We start from the raw sequence: 23,389 nt of genomic DNA on the forward strand, positions 1-23,389 counted from the left end.
AGGTATGAAAATAAACTATTGGTCTGAAAAAAACAACCTAATAACATCAATAATAAAGTGTTTTGTTTTTTGTTTTTTTGAGAGAGAGAGAAATGCTGAATAAATGCATTGTGTAACTAAAAACTCGTTTGAATAATCATGACTTCAATATTGACCAAAATAATCGTGTTTTTTTTTTTTTTTTTTTTTTTTTTGTAATCGAGCAGCCATAGCCCTGAATCTGCTATCTGGTTGGTAGCAAAACATTGGCTTCAAAAAGCTAAATAAGTCCAGTTGTTTTAGTTTTGACTCACTTATAATGTCTTATTCCTGGAGGTCTCAAAATTTGCATCAGTTAAAGGTAAACAATATCTTTTCAGCTGGGGATGGTGGTATGTCATTAAATGTGTGTGTCTTCATAAAGACTCAGGTGATGCCTTCAGGCCAAGTCACATGTCAAATCTAAGGAGTCGCGACCCCAGAGCATGTTTATTAAATAGGAGTGTAACAATAACCAAAATGCCACGATATTGTAACGTTAAAGTTCTCACAATAATATCGTGGACCATCACAATATATCGAATCACAAGTGTCTTTGCTTAAATTAAGAGTTATGGTGCAGCAAGAGCTAAAAAAAAAGACAGAGGGAACTACATAGACCATGATCCTTTGCTCCATTTCAGTGCAGACTACAAGAAGAAATAACAGTTCTAAGCACTTTTAAGTCTTAGTTCTGTGGATTAAGTCTTGTCAAGGCATTTTAAGAAGAAAAAGTAGCATATTAACAGTTTTGTTTGCAGCCTCCACAAAATATCGCAATAAATATCGTACCGTGAGCTGTATATTGTGAAAATATGTACAGAGAGATTTGGATATTGTTACATTCCTAATCGTGAGCCTCCCCACCATATCGTGAGCTTTCTTACGATATCGCAGTAAATATCGTACCGTGGGGTTCATACTGTGATGATATCGTATCGTGAGACTTGGATATCGTTACACCCCTATTATTAAAGTAATCTAGCAGTTACAAACGCATACTGTAGCTTAGTAAATGCTGGATAAGTAAGTTTAGTGTCGTACTGTGGAACATTTCAGGTAAAGCAAACGCGTCTCCATGGAAACAAGAAAGTGACTGGTTCTCCACTTGAAAACTTATTTAGCGCATCTTTCAACAAATACATGCGTGAATAAACTTTGACACTTGCAAGTTGGGATGTTGTAGATGCAATAAGCAAAGAAGACTGAGTGAGTGAGGAGGCTGATGGTTCTGCTGCTGTGGTGATTACCGGAAAAAGTAGTGAATATATTTCATGTATGTAATAGCGGTGGCGGACTATGACTGGCTGACAACAAATAACTGGGGCAAGAGAAGACGTCGATACTGAAAAATTTGCTGGATCAGATATCGGAAGGTTATCTGGAAATAAATGCATTTTCAGTCTCCTCTGGTATCGGTTCATATCAGGTATTGGTAGACAGTATTGGAATCAGGACTGAAAAAGCTGGATTGGTGCATCCCTACTTCAGTGATGCCCAAAATGTATTCCAAGTTCCAGCTACATTTATCTCCAGTCTTTGTCTTTGATCACGTGAAATGCTCAGAAGGCGTATGCACTGAGGGAGCTGCAGGTCCAGTCTGGGACCAGTCCAGGCCCCGCGCGGCTCTCGTTGCAGCCCGGCAGCTGCCCCTCCCAGGTGGCCTGACATTTGAGTCGCAGCCGGCCAGATTAGATGGAAGGTGTACACGGAGAGGGACAGAAGGCAGGGGGAGGCGGAGGAGGGAGAGAGCCAGGTCCTCGCGCTCACGTACGGGCTGGAAGGAAAAGGGGGGACCCGCGGGACAACCTGAGCCCCGGATTTGAGTCCAGATGGCTGGCCGGGGCACCCCAAGAGGCACCCCCGCTTATTGATTTAGCGGGGAAAACAGAGAGAGAACCTGGCTTTTGCTCTGTAAGAGTGAGCATCCACAGACCTGCATGGTTAAACCCACCTCCTCTCGCCATCCTCCTCCTGGATAGTTTTTATGCTTGATGTATCCAGTATATATTGCTGAAGAAAATATAGGCAGTAAACGATAATATTCTAGGTAATTATTACCATTGACACAATAACAGTAATGAAAAGTACACTCAAGAACTGTTGTTGTGTACTTGGGCATGACACTTCACCCACATTGCCTCTTGGGAATGGTGGTGTGGTGGAGTGTTAGTGGTGGTCGGACAGGCAGATGTCACAGTATGACAGCCTTGCTTCTGCAGCATTCATGCAAGTTTAACTCAAATCTGGTGGTTAGACTTAAAGGACTCATCACCTGCTTGTCTCCTTGGAGATGTTATCACATCAAATTTGTCTTTCTTCACAGCTACAAACAAGCAAATGACGCCAAGTTGCAGATACAGATCTGTGGAGAGGCAAGTCCACTCACAAGAGGCACTCTGCTTATTGATTTAGTAGTGAAAACAAGAGAGAAAACCTGGCTCTTGCTCTGTAAGACTGAGCATCCACAGACCTGCACGGTTAAACCCACCTCCTCTCTCTCTCCTCCTCCTGGTTTAGTTTCTGTGCTTGATGTATCCAGTATATATTGCTGAAGAAATTATAGGCAGTAAATGATAATATTCAAAGTAATTATTGCCGTTGACACAATAACAGTAAAGAAAAGTTAACTCTGCCAGAGACAAGAAATGTTGTGTACTTGGGCATGTCACTTCAACCACATCGCCTACTGGGAATGGTGGTGTGGTGGAGTGTTAGTGGTGGCCAGAGAGGCAGATGTCACAGTATGGCAGCCTTTCTTCTGTCAGCATTCATGCAAGTTTAATGCAAATTTGGTGGCTAGACTTAAAGGACTCATCACCTGCTTTGTTTCCTTAGAGATGTTATCACTTTACAGCATCAAATTTGTCTTGTCTTCACAAACAAGCAGGTGATGCCAAGTTGCAGATACAGATCTGTGGAGAGTCAAGTCAGACTCACAAGAGACACTCTGCTTATTGATTTAGCAGTGAAAACAAGAGAGAGAACCTGGCTTTCTCCCTGGGCCCTGCGAGCATCGACAGACCTGCATGGCTGAACCCACCTCCCCTCGCCATCGTCCCTCCTGGTTGGTTTCTTAGCTCGAGATCTCCGCCTGGTCCTGTGGGAAGAACTGTAGTCTGATCAGGGGAGCGCGAAGATCTGAATGTAGCAGGTGGGATGTAAAACGGCACACTTTGGCAGGTCTAATCCCCCATATTCGCCGGACAAATTGTGCGACGATTTGAGACGGCTCCCTGGAAGAGGTCGGCTAGCGCAGGTCTCGTGCTAATACAAAGCTCTGCGGTGCGGAGCGGAGCAGCCCAGAGCAGGCATCAGATTTGCGGGAGACATGAAAGGGGACATGGGTATAAATATGGATGCGCCCCTTGGAGTGGAGCTCTTTTTGTGTGCCCATTAGCAGCGCTTTTTGTAATACCGTCTGCCATTGTCGGCGTAGGCACATGCTATAGACTGGTATAACACCCAGTCAATTACTAGTATATTCTCTGTGCGCAATGTAAGCAGCCAGGAGCAGATCATATGAATAAATGGATTCAAGGCGTGAATATATCGGCGATCACAAGAAAGGAAAGTTTGTGAAAAAAGAAGAAAGTGACATTGGGAATGGTAGGGACTGGCTGGTTACACATCTCAGTCTGTGTGTGTTTAAAGCTGGATCAGAGAACTGTAACTGAAGACAAAAGCGCCGTCTGTAAATGCATGCACCTGCGTCGTCTTGGTAGTTTTGTTCTTCGTTTTCGTAAAATCGTGGTTTGTTCATTCCGAGAAACTGTTTTGAGTTCATTTGAAATTCGGTCGTACGATTCCTTTGAGTTTTTGGCAAGCTTCAGTGGACAAAATTAAACAAAATCCATAATACTTTTAATCAACTTTTTCAATTTTTAAAAATCCCAAATTTTATTATAATATGAAATTGCTTTGTGGTCCTTCTTTCAAAGTTTAATTTAAATTTAATTAATTAGTTGAAAAAAATAATAAAACTCGAGGCAGTTGGTAACACTTGTGGTCTAAAATAAAGATGCACCATGTAACTTTTTGGTATATTTCTTATTGCTTTGCCTGGAATGTTCCACAGTATGGCATTAAACGTACAGATGTTGCATTAATTCAATTAGATGTGCTTTAATTGCTAAAGAAAAACCTTGAGACACATGGATTCTTAGGATGGGTGTGGTCACCTCTCCACAGATTTCACCTGTAACTTGGATTAATGGCGATATACGAATTTAATTTCATACTGTGGAACATTCTTGGTTAATCACTGACATCTCCAAAAACATCTACGCTCCAAAAAATTTATAAAGTGCATTTTAAAAAGTCCGATAATATGCAATATTTACTCCTGTGAACTTAAAGACATGTTTTAATGTTACTTCATCAAAAACCCAAACCCAGAGTTGTGTTTTGTTTCATTCACATGTATGAGTAATCCTTTATTATTGGTCTGTCTGCACCTCTGAAGTTCATAATGCTTTGTTCCACCTTGTGGTGTCATGTAGTGGTAGTTTTCAAGTTAGCCTTTCATGAGATTGGCAATTCCAGGTCTGAAATTATGCAAATGTGAAGATGTATGGAGTTTAAAACCACAATGGAGCTCTTCATGTATTACCTGAAGAGAGTGTTTTCAGTTTGAGAGAAGAACTCAGCCTAAATATGCAAGATTTGTGAGTTAAAATGTGTTAAAATGTGTAAATGAAACAAAACACAACTCAAGGTATAACTCAGTTTTATAAAAGTAAAAAAAAATGCATAACACACTCTGATGGCTGACGTCCAAAAGTTTTTATTTTTTATTTTTATAATTTTTTTTTTTTTAAATATCGTCTCGGCAAAAAAAGCCTTCGCCAGATTTTTCTTATTGGATATTTTTGGGTACTGTGGTCCAAAGCAAGAAAAATTACCTGACAAAGGCATTTTTTTTATTTTTTCTGAAACGTTATTTAAAAATTAAAACAATAAACGTTTGGACATCAGCCATCTGAGTATGCAATGCTTTTTTTCCACTTTTATTTTGCAGTTTCTTTCATTTCCATCTCTACAAGAACTTTGGTGTGCGTTTTCTGTTTCATTTGATAACTCATTATAACATAGATCAGAAAACGTGTATGTATGTATGTATGCATATATGTAAACGTATAATATGGGCTCTTTAATTGCTTTTTATTTAACCTTTACTGAATCTATGTGTGCGAAAAAATTGCACCAAAACAGCTTCTTCGTTTTAATCGACATTGCTCAGGTACTGGAACCCATCCCAGTAACTCCAGTCTAAAAATAACCATTACCTCAACCTGCTCTTGTAGCCCTGATCATCTTTTACTCCTGCCGGCGTCCAAAGAGTTAACTGCTGCTCTGTTTCTAGCGTCTCCGAGCGCATGATATTTGTCAATACCGTCGATTAGCTATGAAACAGATCCCCCCTCAGCTGGGCCATGTGTAACCGTATACGCCCCCGCACTATTGACCGCCAAGGTGGGCCAGGAGCGGCCGGGGGCGGGACTACGGCTCCACTGTTGTGCTAATGAGCGTGATTAGCCAGTGCGCGCATGTAGCAGCTCGTACCTGAGGCATGAAACAGATTTGGTGCCTACACACTACAGTAATGAAACTTTGATCCGGAGAGCCGCTGGTTGTGAGCTAGCTGCCCACATCGCGTTTTGGAGCGGCAACGGGCGAAAGAAGGCTAAGAATAGACGGTGTAATGGTGTACAAGGCATACACCTACGGAACGAAAGAGATTCTACCTTCGTTTTGATGTGCGAGATGTAAAACTTTCAGTGTTGAGGTTTGGCAGAGTTTTTTGACCCTGCGGGTAAATCCTACAGATAGTTCTTAAAGGTTTGTCGCTGCTTATCTCCATGGAGGTGTTATTTCTTTGTCAGGCATGTTCCACAGTACGGCATTAGACACATCTATCTTGCAGATGACACCACCAAATCAAGCTACAGCTCGAATGTATGTTTTAAAAGGTATTTGTGAGCATCAAAAACACATGTATTTGAATATAACGTCGTACTGTGGATGATTCCAGGCGAAGCAATAATATTTCCATGGAGACAAACAGGTAATGGCCCCCCTCAAGTTACATGGTGCATAGGGTGACCAGATGTCTCTATTTCCCCGGGACAGTCCCAGTTTTGAGCCCTGTGTCCCCTGTCCCAGCATGTTTATCCAAAATCATTGATTTGTCCCAGTTTTATAAAAGAGATGTCCCAAATTTTGACAAATCGGATCCTTACCAACAGTAAACCGAGGCATAAATTGTCATTTGTTTAAGTAAAATACAGAAAATATGCTTAAAAATGACAAAACACAAAGAAATGTGACTATACTGACTCATACGTTAGTCATGAATCGGCTGAGTGCAGAACAATTTTCCTTAATTATGCACACATTTTGAAATTTTATTATTACCAAAAACCACAAACCAGTTTTTGATTTAGAAAATCTGGTCACCCGAATAGTCCATCCCAAATAGTACATCTGCAAATATGACAGGATAATCTTGCAGCTACGAAAATTCTAACCAAGCTTAGCAAGATCTAGAGATATTTCCCTATCTTTTACTAAAAGGTTGTTATGAGTACAAATGGTCCAACTCTAAAATAAATCTTTCCATATATGAATGAGTTTCTATGACTGGGTAATATGTTTTCTGCTTTGAACTGAAACCTGTACATATAGTAAAAGCGTGGACATCCTAACAAGGACCCATCTTGCTAATAAAGCTACCTTCAACCTTGAACCTTGAACCTAGCACAAGATCAGGAGAGGTGATGGTGGACAAACACGGACAAATTTCCCTTGGGGGACAATCAAGCATTTGGTATCTACCTTTCAGTAGAATACACCGAGGATGACATGGCTTTGGCTGCATTACCTTACCTTCATTTCTCTCCAGCGACTAGGTCAGGAATCAGAATACACTAGACAGTTTGCAAAAACCCCGGAAGTGCGACTTTGAGCACCAGCCAATCAACGAAGAGCCATACATTCTGTGTTGGCAACGATTCTCGAGGTTGAGGATTTAAAGCTGGAACAAAGAGAATGTTTGGTGAATTTTATCAAGGGGAAAGACGTTATTGTCCTTCTTCCTACGGAATTTAGGGAAAAGCTTAATATACCAGTTAGCCTTGTTAGTGGTGCATTACATACGTCACGACCAAATAGCAGCGGTTGGTTAATTAAAAAATGTATCTGCTAGGGGTGTGCAAAAATATCAAAATATCGATATATTGTATCGTTTAATGTGCTGATACAGTATTGATTTTGTGGGCTGCTGTATCGATATATCGTAAAGAGTATTTTTGGTATATTTTCACTAAATTAGTTTGTGTAAGAGCTACAGTTGTGTTGACATTTTCACTGTATTGAGTAAAAATGGATGTTTTTCACATTCACTTCTCACAAACTTAGTGGACTTTTAGTATCAGAGCCATCATTTAGCCTTTTTTACACTGTACCGTATCAAATCGATGTGAAATATATTGTATCGAATCGTATTGAATCGAAAGCTCACTGTATAGAAAAGCGTATCGTATCGTGGCCTATGTATCGAGATATGTATCGTATTGGTAACTTCTTAACGATGCCCAGCCCTAGTATCTGCCAACCGTCGCGTGAATGAATCCTAACGCTGCGAGGTCAGACGGTTTCTACGAAGTGAAACTGGCCGATGAATCAGGCTAAAATGACCTCTCCATAGTATCAAATTTATTAAAAGACCCATGTTAAAAGTTCAAAAATGTTGGTGGGGTGTCTGTCACCTAGTTTCTTCTATGGATATATCATTGTTCTGCCTGGAATATTCCACACTATGACATTAAACAGCTAAATCTTACATTTATTATATCACAAGTGGTTTTATAGCTCAAAAATACCAAGAAAAACAAGCATTATGACTTGCCTCTCCACAGATCTTGGACTCCATGGAGGTAGAAAGGTTTAAAGCCATACTGTGAAACATTCCAGATGAAGCAATAACATCTCCATGAAGAAAAGCATTTGACGGACTCCCCACCGTTAGACTACGCACCTTTAACTTTCAATCCACAGAAGCCGTTTGTTTGCAACTGTTCAAATTTGATTCAAAAACCCAGCACAACAACACACAAGACAATAGAGCGAAGACTTTAAAAAAATGTAAATATATTAAGATTAGCCAGCGTGAGTCATTTGCGTGTTTAGCTCCCAGACTCAAACCAATGACCTGTCTATCTCCTCGGGCTGGAGCAAACGCGCTAATCTGCACCTCCGCGTGTGCTGCCGCTGCGGTTAGCCACCACGCTCCAGTGGGCCCTCGCTCCCCCGGGAACGCGTCCACTCCGCATACTGTACGTGAACCTTGGATACATAATAAACACACAAGAGCCGGGGATAATTGAGCAGGAGAGAGGAAACAGGGGTGCATGTGTGTGGGACTGGTGTTCGAATTCTTGTTGGGTTTGCTTTACATACTGTAGTTGTGCTTGTGATAGGGCTTTTGTCTTTTTTATTAACAGAAAACGGGCAAAAGGATGATAAGAATGGACAGTGTAGAGGCGTACAAGGTATACAGCTATGGAACTAAAGAGATTTAACCTTTGTTTAGATGTGTAAAACTTGAAATGTTGAGGTTTGGTCACCTTGTTTGTCCCTGCAGGTACATTTCTACAGAATTTGTCACTGCTTATCACCATAGCGAAGTTATTTCTTTGTCTGGAACGTTCCACAGTATGGCATTTTGACTGATGACTCCACCAGATCAAGTTTCAGCTTTAATTCGTGGAAAGGCGACCCCACTCACAGTCTGAATGCATCTTTTTCAAGGTATTTGTGAGATTCAAAAACACCTGTATTTGAATAAATTCTTGTTGGATTTGCTTAGACCAGGGATGGGCAAACTTTTTGACTCATGGGCCACAAGGGGTTGTAAAATTTGACAGAAGGCCCCCGACCAGGAGCAGATGGATGGAGTTTTGCGTTAATCCAACTCATAAGAGAAAAAAACAAAACAAAAAAAATGTGTAGAAAACCTATCCCATGTTATTGAACAAAACAAAAGTCCCACAGTATTTATTATTTATTAAAATGACTGAAAATTATTATTATTAATATTACAATTCAAGATTGGCGGGCTGGATTAAAATGATTAAAAGGCCGCGTATGACCCCTGGGACGTAGTTTGCCCTCCTCTGGCTTAGACCATATTCTTGACATAGTTGTACCAGTGATGTGACTTTTTATGGGCTCTGAATCTTTTGGATCTGAATCTTTTGGATCAGTTCATTTCAAAGAGGCATTCAAAAAACTAGCTCCTTTTATATGTATTTATATGACAGAGGCCAATCTGATAACTCTTTATATCTCCAAAGTAAACACAGAGAGAAATGACCGCTGTAATTATGCATAATCTAAATAAATACGTTACATTGCAGTAATAATAATTTATGCCAAATCATGCCAAATATGTGTTTTTTGTGCACAAAGCTCTTTCTGTGGAAACCAGTGAAAAACTGCACAAAAATGTGTTTTGTTTCATTCCATTCACACATGTTTAACACACAAATCCTGCTTTATTTAGACTGAGTTCTTCTCTCAAACAGAAAACTCCACCTTGTTCTCCACTGTGTTTTTAAACTCCATACACCTTCACTGGAATTATTTGGATAATTTCAACCGTGGAATCGTTAATCTCTTCTGAACAAAAGGTAAAAAGAGCTGTTAAATTGAAACCCTTATCTTAATATAAGCTCTGGATGTCTTTGATGCGTATATGTATGTATGCATGTATATATATGTGTATATTTGTGCAATGCATAATGACAGGTAAGGACTCCAAAGGTATTAAAATAAAATAAAAAAGAAGTGTGAACCACGGGATTATGTACAACAATTTGGGGTAGGACACTATACGTTTTTTTTTTAAACTTCATCCTACTCCTTTTGTAGCCTCTGCTCAATTTCCTTTCTCTCCAGTTACTACGTCAGGAATCAGAATACACTAGACGGTTTGCAAGAATCCCGGAAGTGCGAGTTCAGGCACCAGACAGTCAGCGAAGAGTCATATATTCTGTGTTGTCAACAATTCCCAAAATCGAGGATTTAAAGCCGAAATAAAGAGAATGTTTGGTGAATTTTATCAAGGTGAAAGACATTATTGTCCTTCTTCCTACGGGATTTGGTAAAGCTTAATATACCAGTTAGCCCCGTTAGTGGCGCATTACATATGTCACGACCAAATAGCAGCGATTAGTTAAATGATAAAAAGTACCCACCTAAGTCAAGCGAACAAATTCTCAGGCTGCGAGGTCAGACGGTTTGTACAAAGTGAAACAAAGTAAACCAGCTGATGAATCAGGCTACTCCTTTTGAGCACCAGGTCCCAAATATGTTCATGTACATATCCCTGTTTTTGTTATTGTTTTTGAATTTTGTGGTACCTGGCTCAAGCAAATAAAATGAATGAATGAATGAAAACTCTTACTATCATGACATCACAACGTGGAACAGAGCATTTTGAGCTTTGGAATTGTAGATAGACTAATAATAAAGGATTACGCAAACATGTGAATGACTAAAAGGACACAGGGGTAAATTTTGCATTATATAGGACTTATTAAAACCTACAGTAAAATCCAACTTTTTTTCAACTTAGGTAGTGAGCAAGAAGTACCATACCTATATCTGATTTGTGTGTAATGTTTCCACTCTATCTCTTTGTAATAGCTCGGTAATCTGATCTAAAACAGGGCATACTGCGTCTCTACCCAGCCCACGTCTCTGCGTATCCTCTCTGTCATGTGGTAAACCTTCAGAGTCGCTGTACTGCAGACAGCTGTTTGATTGGTGTGGTGGGTCTGGTAGCACCTTCACAAGTCTTTAAAGCGTTCCGAGCCAGTGGAAAAAGCAAGGTAACTTTTAGTGGTTTACGGTGGGCCCCTGTGCCACACGTGCGAACACATGAGCTTCAGATGTTTCCATGGCGACAGAGTTTTACGGTGCAGTCTGAAAAAACACGGAGGCGCGTTAACGTTTTTCGTCTTATCGGTTTCAGTTTCCGTAATAAAGTCCGAGAACAAATTTTTTTTGAAGGGCTCATATTCCACTATTTTCTGATCTATGTTGTAATGTTTCCTCATCAAAAACATCAGCAGAGTTTTGCTCAAAGGTAATGCTAACAACAACTAGCATGCCAACGTGCACTTCCTGATTACGATCCTCAGTTGGCAGTGTTCGTCCTCTGATCAGAAGGTTTGGCGTTTTGAATCCCGCTCTCGACGTAAACATCGTTGATTGAGCGGTCGGATCCACTGGCCCACAGGTCGGCGTCGCGATTCCAGCTCCCACGGACCAACGCTGCGGTTGTGTCCTCGGGCAATGCACTTAACCCACCTCGCCCCCGGTGTCTGCGCACACCGGTGTATGAAAGGGCGCGCGAGTGGGTGAGTGGTTCCTTGATGTAAAGAGTCTCGCGCGCCTTGAAAGCGGTGCGTAAAAATTCGACCGTTTACAATTTTACCGTCCAAAAAAATGAAATAAATATGTCAGCCTAAACCCGGGTTGTTTTCATGAAGCGCGATTCCGAGTCCCAACCACAACACTCAGATTCGGTTGCGAGTTAGTTGGCGCCACGGCTCTTCAAACCGACCACAAACTCACAAGACTCAGGTGGCAGACAGCAGATGTATGCCCCCTTCCCCTCCATCCTCCCCCTCCGCCCCCCCCCCCCCCCACACACACAAACACACACTTTACATGAACATCTGGGTCCCCGGGGGCGCCTGGGGACCGGGTTAATGTCAGGTGAGCAGGTTGAGCTGTGTAGGGCCGCTGTACTCGGTGATAATTAGGAGCTGACCGTTTGACCCGCGTCTTTAGCGCTGGGAGGCACGCAGTCTGAGGAGGAAATCGCTACTTCCTTTGGTCGCCGCAGCAACCCCCGCCTCCCACACCCACCCACACACACACACACCCCCTCATGACTGGGCGATGTTCGTAATTGTGTCTTTATGAGCAGTTTGGGGAGGAGGGGGGATAGGAAGTGTTAGAGCACTGGGAACAAGCCTGAGTCAGTTAAAATATTCTCTGTTAAAGTCCAGACGTGTATGAAGGTGGATCAGATAAACTTTTTAAGCTCACATCAGTCTCATCCAGTGAATCATTCTCACCAAATTGGAATGTCTTGGGAAAAAAACCCAAAAACCATTCAATTTTTTCCCCAAGGCTTTTCAAGAATTCCAATTTGGTGAGAATAATTCACTGAATAAGATGGATGGATTATTTTTTTTAAACTGAGTTAAAAACTAGTTAAAATATATATATTTTTTTTATACTTATTTTTTTTCCAAAAATAAATACAGTACATGCTTTTATATATGATATATTTTATAATCCTTCCTGATAAGTTCCACTGAAGAAAAAAAAAATCTAATTCTGTCAACTGTCACTCCAAAACTTGTCTAGTTGACAGAATAAATTTCCTTTTAAATGTCAGGTTTTTTTTTTTTTTTTTTAGAATTTATTAGAATTTGACAAAAAAAAAAAAAAAAAAAAGTAAAAAACTTGGTAAAATGACATAAGTTAACTGGACTACCACACTTGAAACTGAAGAAGTCTGAAGGGAATTAAGCCAAAATGTCTTCAACTCTTCAGACGAGTCAAGTTGAAACAAATATTTCTCGAATTACTTTTATAAGAACTGGTGAGTGTTAAGTGATTTTAAGTAAGGAGAAGTCTTGTAATCTTTTGCTTAAGTTTTTAACAATAGCTATAATGGGGAAACAACTGAACTTTGATCATATATGGACACCTCTTTTGAACATTTTGACTGGACTTGACTGACAGTTGATGTTTTGTTTAGTCGGTGATGGTTGTGTAGTTTTGTCTGTGGAGAGAGGAACGGGCTGTGGGAGGGTTTTGTAATTAATTAATTGAAAAACTTCACTTCTAAACTGAAATATATTTTTGTCCTGTTGTTGATCTGCAGTAAACAATCCAAGGAATTTCTAGTAGAAGGTAAATTAATGGATTACTGTATTTTTCGGACTATAAATTGCACTTTTTTCATGGTGTCGGTGGTCCTATGACTTGTATATTAAAGTGCCAGTATCTGCTGCTCCTATTCCTCCTGTGCCACTGTCACCTGGCTCTACTGCGCATGTCTCCTGCAGAAAAAGCTGCTGCCCTGTCTGCATCATGTCACCATTACAAATCTAAACAAACTTATAAAGACAACTGAAAAGACTGAACACAAATGCCCCCAAAAAGAAAGTCATATTTTGCAGATTATAAGCTGCAAGTAGTGAAATCTGTATCTGAAAACAGTAATCAAGCAGCAGAAAGAAAGTTTGGAGTGAGCGAGAAACTTTTGACACCGGGAGGGTGCACCATGCAAAGTTCCTGAAAGTCACTGGATGGATGGACAAAGTCTGGACTTCACTGACACCGAAACCATCCTGTTGGGATTCAGAATAATTTTAACTGGAACTGATGCTGAGTCTGACGACAGCTACACAGAAGAGGAAGCGGCGCTCTGCTCAGAAATGACACAGAGAATGAAAAAAAGTGTGGTAAACTTGTTCTGTTGTTTATGTTATAGTTTATCTGAAGAACTGTTCATATGTGACGTTAACAGTCTTTGTTCTATTGTTATTACTGTAACTTGTGTTTCAAGATGAAATGTCGGCTCCTGGTCTCTGATTTTATAAAATAAATGTATGTTTCTTTCATTACACATTTTTCGGTTGGTGCGGCTTACACTCCGGAGTGAATTATAGTCTAGAAAATATGGTAGTTAAAATGACCAACTCTAACCCTACCTATAAACATCTTATATTTATCATTTATTATCCTTTCAGACAGCACCAAAATCCATCCATGTGTCGCGTCAATACCCTTCCCCTCTCAGCCACCCAAAACCACATTTCTTTCACCAGATCCCCCATTTTCCCTTTTGTTTTGAATATTAGCAATTAGCCGAGCTTCATAATCAACTTGCGAGCCTTTGGTAGCGTCAGTGCCATTTTCTCCCATTTCCTAACCGGGAGTGCCGGCGCGCTAATTCTCCCACTGGGCTGAGTGTTCTAATAGACCCTGGCACATCCGGCATCAGGTCCGAATCCTCTGTCTAAAAAGTCCCGTCTTGCGTTCAGCGCCATTATCCCCCTGCCAGTCCAGCCTCGGCCCTCTCAGCGGTAAGCTAATTGCGTTAGCCAATATGCACTCCGCTCTTTGATCACTTAGCGCCACTTTAGGTGTCTAGAGTTGCTGGAAATGGTAAAGTGAAAAAAAATAAATAAATAAATAAAATAAAATGACGTGGAGAGGAGCGCAGGGGAGGGCGGTTGTGTTAATTGCGGGGAGTCTTTTGTCCGTCGGAGATGGGTGCCAAGCGGGCGCATTGACGTGGACCGTGACAGGGTGGTCCTAATGGGTGTACAATATGGTCGCCGATGTAACATAATGAGCACGTGCGCGGAGGAGATGACAGGTGAAAGTGTACGTTAGCGGCCGGTAAACGGAGAGCTGTTTACGGCGATTTCGTTAAGAACAAAAGGGGAAGCATTAGGTTTAGATAAACAAGGAATCGGCAGTGATATATGCATTAAAAGTGTTAAGTGAGCGGTTTAAAATGGTTTCAAAAACACACGGTCATGGCCGCAACTCAATTCTCGACACAACTTCGAAAAGCTTTCACGCCTTGATTTCTCCACTTTTAACCACAGAGAGGAAATGGACAGTGGTGGAAGAAGTACTCAATGCGGTTAATTAAGTAAAAGTACAGAATCTGAAGCAAAAAGATGCTCATGTAAAATTAAAAGTATCACATAAAAAAAATCAACTTAAAGGTGTGCCGTGTAATGTTGCATTCTATTTAAAGTTGGTAGTCGATAAATCCGAGTCAGTTCTCCCGACATCTGTTGTAAATGCGCTCCTTTGCAACAGTTGGGGAAAATATGGAAGCCCGAGAAAGTTTAATGTAACGTCCCTAACTCCTGCTAATAAATCAACTCAATTCTGGCAGTTTGACTATTACATGTTCAGAAAAAAAACTTCTGTTGACTGTCAAATGACGTGAAAGAAAGTCTAAATGTCATTACAAAGTTTTTAGAAGACACTTTCTCTACAATACACAACTTTAAAAATCAAAATGCCTGCGCTGATATTTTTGCTGTGACGTAAATCTGCACCGAACTGCCCGAGTTTGTGTTACTGAACCCCGATTTGATTGGCCGTTCCATTGCACTTTCTCAAGGTGGAGATCAGTTTTCCCTGAGTTCTGAGTACAATAAAATGCAGCATAATTTGGCCGTCATCTGTTGTCTCCATAGAAATGTGTCTAGAACAACATTTTTTCCTCTGGTGAGCAACTTTTACAAAACAAAAATGCCAAAGAGCTACTAGTTTAGCGGTCACAAGAAATTGAGTAAATGTAAGAGCCACGCCAAGCCTTAGGTAGGGTACAGTTAGATGTCTATAAAACATAAACCATTATCCATTTATCAGTGCACAAAGTTAGGCATCAAAATTATAAATTTACAATGGTAATAGGTGTTTATCCAATCAAATTTTCCTTATTCAGGACAATTTGTATAATTCAGTAATCCTTTGGAGAGCTACTTGGAAAGGGGTGGAGAGCTACCAGTAGCTCCTGAGCTACAGGTTGGAGACCCCTGACCTACAATGTTCCTGTTCCACGGTATGGCCTTGAATTTAATAATCTCCATGGAGACCTTCAAGCCAAATTACAGGTTAGATGAGCGGAAAGGCAAGCCCACTCACAGTAAGAATCAATGTTTTTCAAGATGTTTTTGAGCCATTAACAACACCTGTAGTCGAGTAAATTTAAGCCTGATTACTTCAATGTACGGGCAATTTCAACCAAAGCAACATCTCAATGGAGAGCAAACAAATTGTGGACCCTCTCCAGAAAGGTTACACAGTGCAACATTAAGTATTAAAGTACCCATTTAAAAATATATTTAAAGAGTAAAAAGTAAAAGTATTTTCACACAGTTCTTATAAGACATCAAATGTAGTGATTTTGATGTAGATTTGTGCTGAATTTTGTTCAGCAGAAACAATTTAATCGAGTTTTTGTTTGCTCAAACTATGAACGTGTTAAAAATAAACCCATCAGCATTTTCAGCAGCTCTCAGACTATAATAAAAAACACTTTAACTTTTGAGTCCTGTTCAAAAATGCAGTGGAGTAGAAAGTACTGATACCTGCTCTCAAATGTAATGAAGTGAAAGTAAAGGGTATTGACTTTAAAATGTACTGTATACCAAAAAATACAGTACAGTACTACTTTTACTTTGTTACGTTCCACCACTGATCATTATGTAGACCTTTAAAGTGCTGTATCCGTTGATGGCTGTAACTTAATTCTGTAAACAACTTCTTAAAGCGTTCGCTCCTTGATTTCTCCACTATTAACCACAGAGAGGAAATAAAGGGCCATAGGCAATCTTCTCCATATGCTCAAGTGGTGTGTTTTGGCAAAGTTGGATGCGGCTAATGTTGTTTTGTACTAAACTATAGAGTAAAGTGAAGCATAAATTCATCTGGGGGTCGATCATGATTCTAAAGGTTTTATATTACAATTGTTAGAATGTTACTTCATCAAAAACCTGCCTGGAGTTGTGTTTTGTTTCATTCACACATGTCTGAGTTACGCTGGTTTATTAGTTTGTCTTCATCTCCAAAGCTCAAAATGCTCTGTTCTACCTTGTGATGTCATGAAGGGGCCATTTTCAAGGTAACAGCTACTTTTACCTTTAGTTCAGTAGAGATTGGCAAGATCTGAAATCGTCCAAATGATCCCAGTGAAGTTTTTCCTGTTCCACTTTGTGATACAGGAAGTGCTCCACTGTGTTTTTAAACTCCATACTCCTTCACTAGAATCATTTGGAGAGTTTTAGACCTGGGATTGCGAAACTCTGCTGAACAAAAAATAAAAGGAGCTGTTAACTTGACCGCTTGATGGTGGAGCAGAGCATTTTGAGCTTTGGAGATGCAGACAAACTAATAATAAACTAATAAATAATAAACTCACAAGAATCCATTTTGTTTAATGTAGGACCTTTAAATCAAATATAATGTTGGGCACTGTTTCGAGACTAGGAGTATGCAAAAACATTGAAATATCAGTATACTGTATAGTTTAATGTGATGATACAGTATCGATATTGGGGACTGCTGTATCGATATATCACCAAGAGTATTTTTTGGTATATTTTACTAATTTATTTTGTTACAGCGCTACAGTTTTGTTGCTTGTTCAGAGAAAGGAAACTCTTTTATGCGACACATTTGACATTTTCACTGTTTAGTTTATTAAAATTTGCGATTTTCGTATTCACTTTGCACAAGAAGTGGGTTAACAAAGACTTTTAGTATCACAGCCATGATTTAGCCTTTATGTTTTTTTGAACTATATCGAATTGATGTGAAATATATTGTATTGAATCAAAAGCTCGATGTCTTGATATCGTATGGTGGCCTATGTATTGTATCAGCATCTTATTAATGATACCCAGCCCTAGAGATTTTTTGGGGGTTGCCTTGTCATGATCTGCATGTAGGCCTGTTGAAATGTTAAGACATGTTCTGTATAATTTCTAAACTTTTTTTTATTGACTATATTGTTCCAATATTGCTGGTTCAATTGAATGTTGTAAAGCAAACGAAATGTCCAAATAGGCGACTTATGGATCATTTTATTACTGGTTCAGTGACTGTTTTTCTTTGTTTAAAACTTGAGTCATACTAACCAACTATACTCAGTCAACAATAAAATATCCTCATTAAAGTTCAATAGGTTCAGTGTTTATTTTGTGATTTACGAATAATGTGTATTGACTTGGGTCTCGAAGGTTTGTGACTTTTAAAAATATGGGTCCCTAGAAAAAAAGTTTGGGAAACACTGATAAAACACATAACCACTGACCTTTTAAAGATATGATTGCTGGTTCAAATCCCATCCAAACCCATATTATCTTCCTTTACATTCTCGCTTAATGACTCTCCTTTGAAACCTCAACTGGAAACGAATAAACTAGCATCACCTCATTAGAACGTTATTAGCATCCGAGTTTATCGCCGAGCATATCTGTATTTACAAAGCTAATAACGCACAAGCTAGCCCCATAGCTTTGGCTGTGTCATCGCTACCGGCAACACCCCCCAACCCCCCACCGCGCTCCGATATGGGATTTGTAGGTCACAGCTGCAAACATGGCTACAGGCTGTGTATTGTTCCTCACGGCTCACTACTAGGTGTACTAAACGCGCATATGCTAGCTCTGTTCCGACGGCTAGCCTTTATTACTGTCCCGGAAACATTTGAATAACACCTCCCGGCATTGTTTCCTTATCTGGACCACCACCGCACGCCCGCCTATGGCCCGGTAACGTTCGCGGAGTGGGGGGTTGGAGCGCCGCGACGTGTTCACTCAAGTATAATCACCTTGAAATTAATTAACGCTAACGCTAACACAACAAGGCGCGATAGCATCAGTTCTCCCCGCGCTTTGTCTCGCCGCCCAACCTTTTATTTTTCGCCGCATAGGTTGCTGAGGTGGCTTGTCCCGGACGCCGTCGAGCTCACCGCTATCTGGGTTGTAAGCGCGCGGCGTGAGTAATTAATCTCAATGAAGCCCGTAGCGGAGGTAGGTATGACGGGCCCGGATTCAATTACCCACGGTGCTAAGCTACGCGCCAACGCTCCCACGCCGGGAAGAAACGCGCGGCCATTTTGTCAGGTTAATATGAGCCACCTGAGCCTTATCAGCGCGAGGCAGAGGCAGATCCCGTCAGAGGAGCCGAGATGATAAAATACGAGGGTATACTTTTTATTAGAACGGATTAGAGTTAGAGGGTCTCAGACTGCGGGGTGTGAGCAGCGTCGGAACTCACAGCGAGATGGTAAATGGTTTGATTCCCGAAGCAAAGAGGGGGAAATCTGTATTGACTTTGTTAGATGTCTCCTATGAGTATTTGAATCCTCCAGTTAGGTACTCCTGAACAAGAGCCAGTGTGTTGCAGTTTGATTGGTCACTGACACTTCAGAGCAGACCTGTGCATTGTCCAGCTCTTGGGTCACATACGGCCCTTTGGTTGACTCTGACCGGCCTGTTTAAGCAAATTTGGAATTACAAATTAACATATTTTATCATTTTTTCTCATGCATGCATGGACTATCATGTTCAAGGTAAACAACAATCTCTTGTCAAAATCATTACGGACTATGTTCAAAATTCGAAATAGCCAATATGAGCTCAGAGGTGCGGCCACGTTTATCAAAAAGAAAATCAGAACAAACATTATGAAATTGTGTGTATCTGTTAAAGGGGTGGAGCTCTGAAACAACTGTACAGAAGACTTCAAATTGTACACCACTTTCTTCCATTTTATAAAGAAGTTTAAATGTTTAACTCTGGGCAGATACATGAATTATGAGACTTAGTTTGTGCTATAGTACTTTGTTGTACTGCTTCTGATTTGTTGTTTCCTCTTGCTGTATTTATGAAGATGAACTGGTGTCAAGATGATGCAATGACAAAGGAATAAGCTCAAGCTTCAGCCTACACCTTTTGTGGTCTGTGTATGTTAAATATCTGTGTCTGTGGAATAATGTCAGAATATACCCTAAATTAAAATCAATCAATCAATCAATCAATCAAGCACACTAAAGCTGCTTTGCTTTTATTTTAGAGGTGCTTTTTAATTACATTTTTTGTAAGGCAACCTCACTTTTTCATTGCTTAGTCATAACATAAACTCTTACGAGTCTTACCAGCTTGTTTAAAACAATACTATTTACAGTTTTTTTGTTTTTTTAAATAAAGAAATACAATTAATATTTATTCAGAACTGAGTTAAGCATTTGAGCTCGGCCCTCTACAATATTTTCTATTTCCCATGTGACCCCATGGAAAAAATAATTGCCCACCCCTGCTTTAGACTTAACTTTAGACAAACGTTATTGATCCACAAGGAAAATCATTTGGACACAGTAGCTCACACATCACAATATAATATAATAGAGTAAAAAATATAAACGGTAATAATACATTTTTAAAAAGTATCAAATATATAAATGTATATGTACAAGTCGAAATAAAATTGAAAAATAAGTAGTAAAATATTGTATAAAATCTCAGCTGTATCAAATGTGTCAAATAAAGAGAAATATCTACATTAGACATTATTACAAATTATTAAATATGTCAAATTCATTATGCAACCTAAAGTAATGTCCAATAATAATGTTGCATTGAATTTATAAAATAGCTGCCCAGGATTCGACTGACAGAAGCAAGTCTGCATGAGCCCCTCCGACCATTACCAACACCCGTGCACCATACACCACCATATTCACTAGGCAAGGTGTCCTGCCTAAAGACACAATAACCGTTTAGGAATAGAGCCACTGCTGTTCCACAAACTTGCTATTTTAGCTGTGTTTAATTTCAGATCTGGTCCTGATCACATTCAGATTGGTTTTCTGTATTAGACAAATTTGATTCTTGTGAGCTTAAACAGTGTTATAATGTTGCCTCTTCAAAAACAAACCTGGAGTTGTGTTTTGTTTCATTCTCACGTGTTTGTGTTTCTTTATTAAATGTGGGACAGTGCACATTGATCAGCATGTGTTATTACGGCTTCTAAATGTGCCAGAGTTTGCTGTGAAGGTTCATTTTCATCCGTAGTCCCATCAGCAGGTTGATGTCAAGAGAAAAAACTGGACATAGGCACAATAACACTGAGTCCATCACACATAACAAAGACATTAAGATCAGTGAATATTACTGTAGTCACATTACTAAAATTAGAACACAACAAGACAGAGACATTTGCTATGTGACGTTAAAACACATAGAGATTAGTTATGGTCAGTGTTGGGAAGGTGACTTTTAAAATGTATTCCCTTACAGATTACAGATTACACACCCCAAAATGTACTTTGTAACGTAATCCATTAAATTACTTAAAATGAGTAACGTAATCTGAATACTTTGGATTACTCGATTTGCTGTAGAGAAGCAAACACTAGGAAATTGTAACATAAGACTTTACTTAACCGTACTAAAATGCATGATTTAGTCCTGTTAAATTCTGTTTTAGACCTGTTTAGACCTGGTTTTAGTCCTGGTTATAGTCCTGGTTTAGTCCTGGTTTAGTCTTGGTTTAGTCCTGGTTTTAGTCCTGGTTTTAGTCCTGGTTTAATCCTGGTTTAGACCTGGTTTTAGTTCTGCTTTAGTCTTGGTTTAGACCTGGTTTAGACCTAGTTTTAGATCTAGTTTTAGACCTGATTTTAGTCCTGGTTTAATCCCGGTTTAGTCCTAGTATAGACCTGGTTTAGACCTGGTTTAGACCTGGTATAGACCTGGTATAGACCTGGTTTAGACCTGGTTTGGACCTGGTTTGGACCTGGTTTAGTGTCTGGCAATGAGTGGAATTATGGAAAAAAAAAAAGAAAAGAAAAAAAAGGATATAGCCTGAAATGTGAAAACAGGAAAATATCACCATGTAATCAATTTATTTCAACAAAGTAACTGTAATCCAATTATCATTCATTAAAACAGTAACTGTAACCGAATACAGTTACTCATAATTTGTACTCTGATTACGTAACTCTGGTACATGTAATCTGTTACTCCCCAACACTGGCTATGTTCACGTGTCTGATTGTTCAGAACCGCTGTTTCACAGATCTACTAAAGCTCTGGATAGAGGTCATGTTCCTTATTTCTGTAGGGACCAGATTCCAGGAGTGTACGGCGTGAACTGAAACAGCTGACTGTCCAAATGTTTAAGTATTCCTGTTTTAATAGTCTGTCTACATCACCAAAACTCAAAATGCTCTGTTCTATCTCGTGATGTCATGAAGCTGTAGTTTTCAAGTTCTACCATTTACCTTTAGTTCAGGAGAGATGGGAAGTTCCGGGGCTAAAATGATCCAAATGATTCTAGTGAAGATGTAGGAAGTTTAAACACAATGGAGCACTTCCTGTATTACCACATGAGATCACAAGTTGGGACAGAGTGTTTTCAGTTTGAGAGAAGAACTCAAAACAACATTAAAACAGACAACAGTGTATTATAGACCCTTTAAAATATGTTATAAATACATTGTGGCATCTATAATTGCGACTTTTCCTTTAATTTTCTTTTAGTTTATTTACAAATGTCACAATCACAGCTCTCAATAATCCGTAGAATGTGTTGATGATGGCTTCCTTGGAGATGACTTGTCTCTTCTCACTATTGCATATTGACCTATATTCTGGTCCCTATTGATTAACTGTTGACACAATGTTGTATTTGTGCTTTAATTATTTGCATGGGCGCCTTTTGTCCACATACATGTCAATATGAGCAGAAACGTCAGATCACAGCAGAACTGGGGCCACGGAGCGAGACTGGGGTCCCAAGGGAGACCACGCTTCAGTTTGTCAAAGGAACATATGTTTTTGTTGGTTTTATATATAGAGAAAAGGGCCTAAAATATCGTTTAATTTGTCCAATCACCAAAAATAAACACATAAAGGTTGCAGAATAAGTTAGTGCTCACATGAGACCAAGGCTAAAAATGGTCAGTGATGAAAGATGTATTATTTAAGCAACAGTATTTAACCTTTTGCCAGGAAAATAGAATAAAATAAATGTTTCTTTTTAATTATGGATGTTTTAATTACAGTAACATAGAAAAACATGCGTGCTTTAGTGTGATCGGGCTTGCATCTCCACAAACCAGACTCTTGTTTGGCCTGGAGGAGGGTCTCTTCTTACTTGTTTTCATACATCTCATAGTATGGTTTTAAGTGTGTTTCCATGGACTCCACCTCTAAAAAGTTGCATACTATCCCTTTAAGTACTGATTATTCTGTGAGTTGGGCAAATTGTCAAATTTAACATGCAAACATATTTTTATTTGGACTGAAATTACTGTATGTTTTGGACTATAAAGGCGCACCGGATTATAAGGCAAATAGAGCGAAACAAACGGACGACACTTGAGACTGATCCCTTAGCCCAGGCGTCCACGATCCATTGGCAGATCGTGGCGTAATTCGCCCGGTGTTGCCTCCCTGTCTTTATGAATGTGTTTTATGAACGTAAATGTGGGTGGATATAATTTAAGTTTGTTTTTTTAATTCCTACGAGGAGGACTCAAATATACAGTGAGTAATAATGTGTTGAAAACAACTTTGGACACATTTGTTTGTTTTACAGAAACTTAAAACCACATGGCTAATTTGCATAAACTATAAGCTCTGAAAAAGACACCTCCCTCCTTGTGCACTGTTGGACTTACCCTGTTTTCATTGTGTTTGGACACTTTGGTGGTTTAAATGACAATTTCAGTCATTTGTATTAC

The sequence above is a fragment of the Boleophthalmus pectinirostris genome, unplaced genomic scaffold (assembly GCF_026225935.1).
Source record: "Boleophthalmus pectinirostris isolate CB_2022bp ecotype Guang Dong unplaced genomic scaffold, ASM2622593v1 HiC_scaffold_11, whole genome shotgun sequence".
Lineage (NCBI taxonomy): Eukaryota > Metazoa > Chordata > Actinopteri > Gobiiformes > Gobiidae > Boleophthalmus > Boleophthalmus pectinirostris.